This window comes from Melanaphis sacchari, unplaced genomic scaffold (genome assembly GCF_002803265.2).
Source record: "Melanaphis sacchari strain LSU unplaced genomic scaffold, SCAv2.0 Contig88_pilon_pilon, whole genome shotgun sequence".
NCBI lineage: Eukaryota > Metazoa > Arthropoda > Insecta > Hemiptera > Aphididae > Melanaphis > Melanaphis sacchari.
This window is the reverse complement of record NW_020271625.1, coordinates 374,179-384,660: the sequence shown is the minus strand read 5'-3', so window position 1 is coordinate 384,660 and position 10,482 is coordinate 374,179. Positions and strand designations below refer to the sequence as shown.

General features: G+C 32.0%; 1 protein-coding gene across 2 annotated transcripts in view; it reads left to right on the top strand.

Moving 5' to 3' along the window:
• The first annotated feature begins 6,363 nt into the window (after positions 1-6,363).
• The window catches only part of LOC112602417 (60S ribosomal protein L22-like), a 44,127-nt gene continuing 40,008 nt past the window's right edge, over positions 6,364-10,482 (top strand). For both annotated transcript variants that reach the window (XM_025350484.1, XM_025350481.1), the window contains exon 1: positions 6,364-6,658. The gene's annotated coding sequence lies outside the window, so the exon portion shown is untranslated. The remainder of the gene's footprint in view (positions 6,659-10,482) is intronic.

Genomic DNA, 10,482 nt, shown 5'->3' with positions numbered 1-10,482 from the left:
TCAATATTATTTAGACTGTACCAATATGAGTTATTTTAAACGTTTAAAACTTTAAAATATTTATAAATCCACATATGTCATATTTTGTGTCATTGTCAAAATGAGATTAGATAAAAGTCGGATTTTTTGTTCATTTGACATGTTGTACGATAATTATTTAGTTTACTTATCTACAATAGTACAATCTACATTCTACGAAGTTCTAATAATTTCTTGATTCTTCAGTCATTACTCGTTATTCATCGGCCGCTGACGAAAATATTGTTATTTCGGTGTGTATTTCGTATTACGTGTTTCCTATTTTACCATCAATTGTTTTTATTGTTAAAAATTTTTTTTTTTTTTTCAAATGGATCGTATATATTCGTATTTTACAGAAAATAAAAATAAAAAGCAAATCATTTACAATTGTTAATTGTAATTACATAATTTATTTATGAATTTTTGTTGTCTCATATAGACATTTCTGATCTTTGGGGCTCCGTAATTTTTTTTAGGAATATATGGGCTCCGCGAACAAAAAAGTTTGAGAACCGCTGATTTAGATAATATTTAAATAAAGTTTATAAACTTTTTACACTTTATCATGAAAATCGAAAGGAATCATTATACTCGTATATGTGTAAACATGATTTTAATTTTACAACTCATCTTTTAAATTATTGTGGAAAAAAACTAAGTTATTACTATGAATTCTTTAATTACTTAAATTATTAAATTAATTAGAAATCATTGTTAGGTGCTCAACAAAACGTGAATAAAAATTTGAATAATGTTGAAAATCTCATTTAAAAGTGGTTTAAAAGTGGTTAAAAGTTCGGTCTCGACCGTTGATAATGAAACATCGTGTCTCGGTGTTTATCCTTCTTTTCGTAATAACTTACAAAGTTATAGTCCGTTTTTTTAAAAAAAACATTCTACGAGTTCAACAAAGTGTCATTCTTCTGACTTCTCAAACCAAACTTCAAGCCATCGAAAAGGAGCGCCTCCGGTCCATATCCGGTAACAAACTTAATTACAACCTAATTATCGTAGCGCTATATTAAAATAGTCCGGCCGGCCGTCGGGCGGCCGCAGTCCCGCACGATCAGCCTTATCTGGCTTCTCCGTTACCTATCGGCAAAACGCACCGTCGCCACACACCATGCCAGATAATCAAAAACCTAAATCCGTCCCACCATTAATAATATCAAAATCTCGTCTACAGAGTGTGTCAAATAATAATGTAACTTCTCAACAAATCTCCGACCAAACCGACGGGTTCACTGTGAAAACAAATAAAAATAGTAAAAATGGTAAACATTCGCTGCCCCACTCACCTAGCTCTCCTACCCAACAAAGTAAAACATTTGTTTCATCAAATCGTTTCTCACTGTTTTCAAATTACACCGAGCCCTCGGAAAAACAAAACGACAACCAATCAACCGAGATGGATTTAGAACCTGAAACAACCACACCTGTTATCAAGCCACCTCCACCAATATTCATTCGCGTAGTTAATGACTTCAATGCTTTCTGTAACTCCATAAAAAAGTTAATCAAAAGTGAACATTTCTCATGCAAAAGCTCAACTAATGGCGTAAAACTTTCCACTACTTCAGCAGACTCGTACCGCTTGGTTATCAAATTTCTGCAAGAGTCCAAAGCAGATTTCCATACATACCAACTGAAACAAGATAGGGCGTATCGGGTAATACTGAGAAATCTCCACCACACTACACCAATAGAAGAAATCAAAAATGAATTACTTGCCCACGGTCATCAAGTCAGAAACATCACCAATGTTCTCCAACGAAATACAAAACTTCCTCTCCCCCTCTTTTTTATCGACCTGGAGCCAGCCATCAATAATAAAGACATATTTTCGATCGGTTTTTTGTACTACACCAAAATAAAAATCGAAGAACCCCGAGCCAACAATTTAACAATACAATGTCTCCGTTGTCAAGCGTTCGGACACACTAAATCTTATTGTAACCATCCCCCAAAATGCGTCCGTTGCGGAGCCAACCACCTGTCCACTTCATGCCAAAAATCCCAGAGTCTTCCAGCAAAATGTGCTCTCTGCAGCGGTGACCACCCTGCGAACTACCGAGGATGCCCAGTTCATAAAGAATTTCAATCTACTCTACAATCAAAAAAAATCTTTAACCCTCAATCAAATTATGTTCACCCAACATCTGTAAACGCTACTTCAATTTCAGCCTCAAACTTCCCCAAAACATACGCTCAAGCCACCACCGAAAACGCAAACAATCCAACCAATCTTACTCCCCCCGATCCAGACATATCCCTCAAACTTTCATCTTTTCTCGAAGAACTAAAAAACCTAATCTGTCCTCTAATCTCTCTATTAACCACTGTTATCAATAAACTTATAGTTTCTAAAGATGATAAATAATCACGAAACTATTCTCCACCCGATATCCATCCTTCTTTGGAATGCTAACGGCCTACTGCAACAAAAAAATGAACTAAAAGCATTTCTTACTGTAAATAACATAGATATACTTCTAATAAGTGAATCCCACCTCACCACACACTCAAACTTTCATATTCCCTGTTACTCAACATACCATTGCGATCACCCAGATGGTACTGCGCATGCTGGTTCTGCATTAATAATAAAAACAAACATTAGTCACGCTGTACTTCCACAATTCCAAACTCCATCCATTCAAGCTACAAATATAGCAATTTCATTAAACCATGTACCCACAACAATCTCATCTGTATACTGCCCACCGGGACACGCTAATAAAATAACCGACAATGATTTCACTCAGTACTTCAAATCCCTTGGTAACACATTTTTATCCGGAGGTGACTTCAATTCCAAACATAACTTATGGGGATCTAGAGTATCCAATACTAGAGGCCTTTCGCTACACAGATCTCTACTTTCTAACAACCTAAAATACTTATCTCCTCCTGATCCAACATATTGGCCATCACATTCAAACAGAGTCCCCGACATTCTTGACTTTTTCATTCACACTCTTCCTAATAACATCAACTATAATATTGCCAATCTCGCAGACCTCTCGTCTGATCACACTCCTATCCTATTAACTTTAAATAATAAATTGGTCTCACTGAAAAAATTCCCCACTCTCACCCCAGGGATAACCGATTGGAAAAAATTCTCCCACATCGTTGAAAACAAGATATCTCTAAACATTTCTTTAAAATCTACTGAAGAGATAGACTCTGCTGTCTCGACCTTCACCACGCTGATAAAAAAACGCCGCGCTTGACTCTTCAACCTCCTTGCCCACCAACCGCAATAAAAAATTTCTCCCTGAACACCTCTCAAAACTGCTTGTTGAAAAACGCCGAGCTAGAAACCGATGGCACCATACCCACCTCCCCAGTGACAAAAGTCGCTATAACAATCTTGCGTGCTCCCTCAAAAACCTTCTACGCATTCACAACACGGAAACTTACCAACGTTATTTACACTCTCTATCTAACTCAAACAATTCTATTTGGAAAGCTACTAAAAAAATCCTAAATAAAAAAAATGTAATACCACCAATTAGATATCCTGACAGATCCTTCGCTAAGACCAACTTAGAAAAATCAAACCTGTTTGCCTCTCTTCTAGAAAACAATTTCTCTCCTCACCCCGACGTCAACAACATCGATCACACATCCTTCATTGAAAAATCTCTAACCAATTGCCTTCCTATGTCCTTACCCACTAAACATACCTCCCCCAGCGAAATTCAATTTATTATCAGTAAATTATCAAACAAAAAATCCCCAGGCCACGACCTCATAACAAATCGAATTATAAAACACTTGCCCAAAAAAGCCATTCTTCTCTTAACGTTCATCTTCAACTCAATTCTTCGTCTCTCCCACATTCCTCGTTCTTGGAAACACTCCATAATTATTTTAATTCCAAAACCTGATAAACCTCCTGACCTGCCTTCCTCATACCGTCCCATCAGCCTCTTACCTTCACTCTCAAAAATTCTAGAAAAGATTATACTAAAGCGATTAAACCCTATATTAGCAAGCCATAATATAATCCCCCACACTCAATTCGGTTTCAAAAATAAACATTCGTCTATCCATCAAGTTCACAGACTAATCGACATAATTGCACAAACTCTCGAAAACAAACAGTACTCCACTGGCGTCTTTCTCGACGTAGCTCAGGCGTTCGATCGCGTTTGGCACGAAGGTCTGCTATTTAAAATACGTTTTCTACCAGCCCCCCTGTTTTTAACTTTAAAATCTTTCCTTCAAAACCGGTCCTTTGTCGTTCGCTGCGAGGACGAGCTCTCACAAATCCACTACATAAAAGCAGGCGTCCCCCAGGGAAGTATTCTAGCACCTACTCTTTACAATATATTTACCTCCGACATCCCTCACTTCGAGAACACCACTCTTGCTACTTTCGCAGATGACACAGGCATAATATCAACTAATGTTGACCTAACCATAGCATCTGATAATCTTCAATCCCATCTCAACGAACTACAAAACTGGTTCAACTTGTGGAGAATCAAAATAAATCCAAATAAATCTACCCACATAACCTTTACTCTACGTCCTGACCATAGCCCCCCCATGACTATCAACAACGACACGATTCCCAAAGCACAAGCCACCCGTTACCTAGGAGTCCACCTCGACAGTAAACTCACTTGGGCAGTTCACATAAAAGCAAAAAGGAAATCACTCAACTTTAAACTCCACAAAATGAAACACCTTCTTAGATCAAATCTCCCACTAAACACAAAACTACTAATCTATAAACAAATTCTCCGCCCTTCAATGACTTACGGAATACAGCTATGGGGCACCTCCAAAAAATCCAACATTCAAAAATTCCAATCCTTCCAATCAATTTGTCTTCGTCTCCTCACAAACGCACCCTGGTATGTCAGCAACCTATCACTCCACTCTGACCTTAATATCCCATACATAAGCACCCTAGCCTCCCATTACTATAAATTATTTCACAATAACACAGTAAACCACCCTAATCCACTCATTTCCAATCTCTCATCCGTCACTCTCCCAGATAACCCTCCACGTCGTCTAAAGCGAAATTGGCCCAGGGACCTCCTCAACCATTAAAAAAAAAAAAAAAAAAAACATAAATAAAAGTCTAGAATTGAAGTAGTGTTGCTTGGACACTCCCTTCCATCAAGCCGTCCAGTTTTGTATATATAATAAATCAACCATATTACTCATTGTATAGTTAATACAGATTGTATATATTCTTTTTAATAAAAAAAAAATAAAAAAAAAAAAAAAAAAAAAGTGGTAAAAAAAAAAAAAAAAAAACTAGGGTTTTAGTTTATAAATATTAAACATAATTTTTACCTTGTAACGAACATTATATAAAATGTATATATTAAATTTAATCTCAACACTCAAAAGTTTAGTAAAACTATATGGAATATCAAATACCTGTAACAAATGTATTCAGGGGTGTTTTCAAAATAATTACCTAGGAGGGTGATCAAAAACGTACTTACTCAGTAAATATTTTGGGCATCACTTTTTGAGGGGTAGAAATTTTATATGCATTATTTTTTTTTTTTTAAATATTTGACTTTATTTTGAAAAATTACAATCTATACATTTTGTACAAAAATAATTTAAATAGTAAAAATATATCTGACAGGTTATATACACATGAGGGGGAAATCACACGTTTGTGACACTTCCGAATAATAATATTAAAATCTTAAGCTATGTTAAAAAGTCACACGGCACCAGTTCCTTTTGAGGCGTCTTTTTGGGTTACCAAGAAATTTTAATGAAGCTAATTCGTTGATTAGTTGGTTGAGATTTTCTTTCAGTTTGGAGTGGAAGCGTTTATAGTAGATACTAGATAGCAGCTGTTTAGGGCTGAAAAAATTCTTTTAAGTGTTTAAAGAAGACCATCGTGCCATACGGTATCAAATGGTTTGGCAACATCCAAAAAGACTCCGGCTCAGTATTTTTTTAGTTTATACGCATCATTATAGTAGAATTTTCTTACCATTTTTATTGCATTTACAAAGTCTCTGTAATTTCACTATTTAATTTTGGTTGATATTATGATTATTAATGTACAATATATATTATATATCATTATGAACATTAATTATTAAATAATTTTAATATAAGTTCTTGCAAACAAATTAATGTTTTAATATGTGTTTATTTACTGTTGTTCAAACCAGACAAGCAGAGCGCGCCAATTAATTAGTTTTTGTCCGAAACCGAAAGGCCAATTACTGTCGCGCTTGCGCCGCCGCTACCAACACCGGTGTCGCGTTCTCTGATGGGCCATCGACCAATAACCAGTTTTTTGTTGTTTATGTTCCTCGCCATTTAACGTACCGTACTACCGTTATTAACATTATACCAAACGTGAATTTCGACCGTTGTTGATTTTATTCCGTTTTTTTTTCCATTGTCGTGTGTTCGTTGGTGCCGCATTTTGTATTTCATATGGTCGTTGCCAAAATGAAATGCATTTTTATTCTCAAGTGTTAACGTTAACCGACGTTCAGGTCTGTGTCCGTCCGCCGTCGTGTTATTAACTACGTACCATTATGCACGTCGACAATTGTCGCGTTTTCGGTTGTTGACCGCCGTTTGTTTTCGCCATCTTGCAGTTGCTGAAGTTGAGTTGTCGCGTGGCCAGGTCAGACTTTTCGTTATTCTATTATTTTGTATTAGCATCACCGCGATTTTTGGGATAAACATCGGGTGTGCATATATTATTATAAATTATTTATATTGTTATTTTATATATATTATTATCATCGCGATTGTTGCGGTCGACAACACGCGTGCGTATAAATTGTATTGTATTATTATACGGTTATTATATTATATATATTACGTTTTTAGGACTAACCTAGACAATACATTTTTCTCATTGTATAGTAATAGTTTTTTGTTTGATTTAATTATAATAGATCAATATACTTCTACAGCCCACGCATAAAAGTTATTTTATTTTATAATAATCTACGTATATATATAATATACTTATATATCTGCATTAAAATTTTCTTTGCAAACGTTCACGGTACAACCGCAGGCTGTTGATTCGGCTACCGTAAAAAACAACTGTTAACTATTTAATATTTATATTTAGAATGTTATTTTATAACTTTATAAGCATATATTATGTATAAAATAAAAATAAAAATATTTTGTCAAAAATTTTAAGTTAGAAGTTAGAAATTAGAAGGGCATCACGTGAAAAAGATTACTGTTTAGTGAAATTTCTCATGAAGAGTTAAATATACGATCCACAATTAACTAAGCACGAATGGTCGCTGTATTATATAATACTGATTTTGTTGACTGGTAAATTATAAAGAGTATTTAAATTGAAGAATTAACAACTTTAATAGCTGCAGAACTTTTAAGTTCAAACAATTGCATTATTTCATATAACTTTTGTAAACCAATTACTAGTATATAATTTTCTGTATGGTGTATTTTATCAATATATTTTTTTATATGCTGAACTTTTTTCAGACTAATTCAGAAGAGGAGGGGGTGGTTAAAACAATCATTTATAATGCATCTTCTATATCTAATATAGGTTGACAAATAGTTGACAATGCGTTACAATAATATACGGTTTCGGAGTTTACCGAGGCCTGAACTGAAAATCTGAACGATTCATGCGATTTGTAGACTTTAACGAAAAAACGTATAGAATGCATGTATAGTATAAATGCATTTACGAACGATTAAGGAATAATAATTGATGTTATATGTGGTTAATGAAATTCCTGGCGCTGCGCGTGCTTTATCACCTATGTGGTTGTAAGGAAAACGAGTCTTTAGTAGAGCACACCATCATTTGAATGGGGTGACCAAAACGATTCGTTCGTTCAATTTTAGCTACCCTTAGGTAAACCACGGCGGCACTTAGTTCGGTATATATTTACATTGTTCGTAAATACACGGCTAATCGTTGTTTATTCTCATGACTGGGTTTGTAATTCTATAAAAAATTTAAGCAAACGTTGTTCCAAAATGTATAAATGGTTATTTGTAAAATAATTTTATATATTTTATGTCGTCCGTATAATATATAGTATTGTTAATTATTCTACAATATCCGATAACCGCTCGCTTCAAAGATATTTAGAAAAAAACAAGAATGAACCTTTTAACTCTATTTATAATATAATATTATGTATATATCTAATAGTGACTCGCCAAACATTTACAAACCCTCATTTTTTCATTTAATGATGAACTTATTCAAATGATTTTTAGAATTTGTAAGTTGACTTGGTGACCATATTTCCATATTTTCAAATGCTTACTTACATTTTTACACCATTTAAATATTGTCTTCTTTAAATAGTGTGTATATATTATTATTTCTTTTTTTATAAGGAGTACGAATCCATTTGACTGTAAATTATAAAGCAAATAATTTGTTTAAAAATCTTTACGTACCCAAATCGAAATTCAAACAAGTAATTATTAGTTATTTAATAATCCTGTGATAGGTACCTAATAGGTTTGGAAGATATAGATACTAATGATATTATGATATTTTTAAAATTATTAAATATATTTAATACTATTAATCTATTAACTTTTTCCGTTTAAAAGTACTAAATCAAATACTGCGTATATTTTATACTTTCATAGTTTTGTAAAACCATTCCTAAGGACTATTAATCATTATTCTCAGTATTTATACACATTTTAATAACTTAAAAACTGTTCGTTTAAATTATGATTTGAACATCAACATTTTCAAATAAATCATCTGCTTCATCATTTATAGTTGAAAAAGTTGATTCTCAATTGAAAGAAAGTTGGTAAGTGAGTCCTGCTTTTTTATACATTAGATATCGAATGGGTCACTATTATAGGAGTGTTAAATTTGAATTCATGATACATCATTGTATACAAAAAACGACTCTAAACGGAAACGGCCGTCTATCAGCCTGCATTACCAAGTGATATGTTGTTTTGATATGAATATTAAAATAATTCATTTTATTTTTTATGTTTTAGTAGGATAACATAAACTTTTTCGAAAATATTGCATTTATTAAATTATTTAATTATTATAATAATACATATTATACTGTATTATATCAACTTATATAATACAAAAATACCAAATGTAATTACATCTTTCTGTAAATACCGCGGTAAAACAGTAACAATAAAATACATATAGTATAATAGTACTTATAAATGGATAATATTTTAAAATGAATTAAAAAGCTTGTTGCGTATAGTAAAATTAATAATATTAAAATACGTATAAGTTCTCACGAATTATGTTTTTAAATTATTAAAAATTATTTAACATATCCATTTATTTAATTGCTTAAATAAGTAATTTCATCAAAATGTTAACTTGAAATGTCTTTAAAAAATAGTTAAATAGTTGTCTTTATTCATTTTTTGTAGTTTTTAAGATTTCAGTAAAAACTTCTTATGAAGAATTTTGTATTACATTTTCAAAATTTCGATACTAAAAAAATAGTTGTCAATTTTTTGCCATTTTGACAAATTTCTTCAAAATTATAAAATTTTATTGAAATTTATAAAAAAACTAAGAAAATATATAATTTTTTATGTTTATAAATAGCTCAAAAATTATCAAAATATTTTGAAAATATTATCATAAATGAAAAACTATAACATAAACATTTGGTGAAAATTTCAAGTATCTACAATTTACAATTACAATGTTTTTGAATTACATCAAAAGAACAAAATTGATTTTGTCAAAAATTGAATGTACTTAAAAATTCCCATTTTTTCTTAATTTTTTGTTTGTTTTTTCTGGATTATAAAAATAATTGCTAGACGTTTTTAAGTTTGGCCTTTTTGAAATACACACTCGATCCAATGTTTTAATTCAAAACCACCACCACTATTGAAAATCAAAGCACTTTAATTTTTATCTACAACTTATTGAGTATTCATATACGAAAAAAAATACATCATTATAAAATCAGTACATTCATGGCTCAGCTTAAATTTTAAAATAAATTTGTATTACCACCAAAATCTCCTTGAATACTGTAAACAATTTAAATATTTGAAACATATAGTCTTTAAGAATACTTAAAAATAAAAATAAAATAGAATTACTTAGTGAATCATACTATACGAACAATGAATATAGATTTCCGGAATACACCATAAATTAGAATTATTCATATTATTCAATAATTTCTATGGTGTTAATAATTTTTTTTTTTTTTTGCAACTAATCAAATACAGAAATATATATTATATGTAAGTATAAGACGTTGTTCCATCTGTATGGGCGTGAGACCATTCCACTTAACTTATTATATTAAATTTCTTGATAGGTTCCCGTTGTTCATTACAAATTATTACATTATCAGCTTTAACGTTAAATTCCTAGTGATCCCAATTTATGTCAAATTGATAAAGTCGAAAAAAAAAATGTAAAAAGGTATTTTATCTTCAGGTTTTAAAGACAAAATACATTTTTTC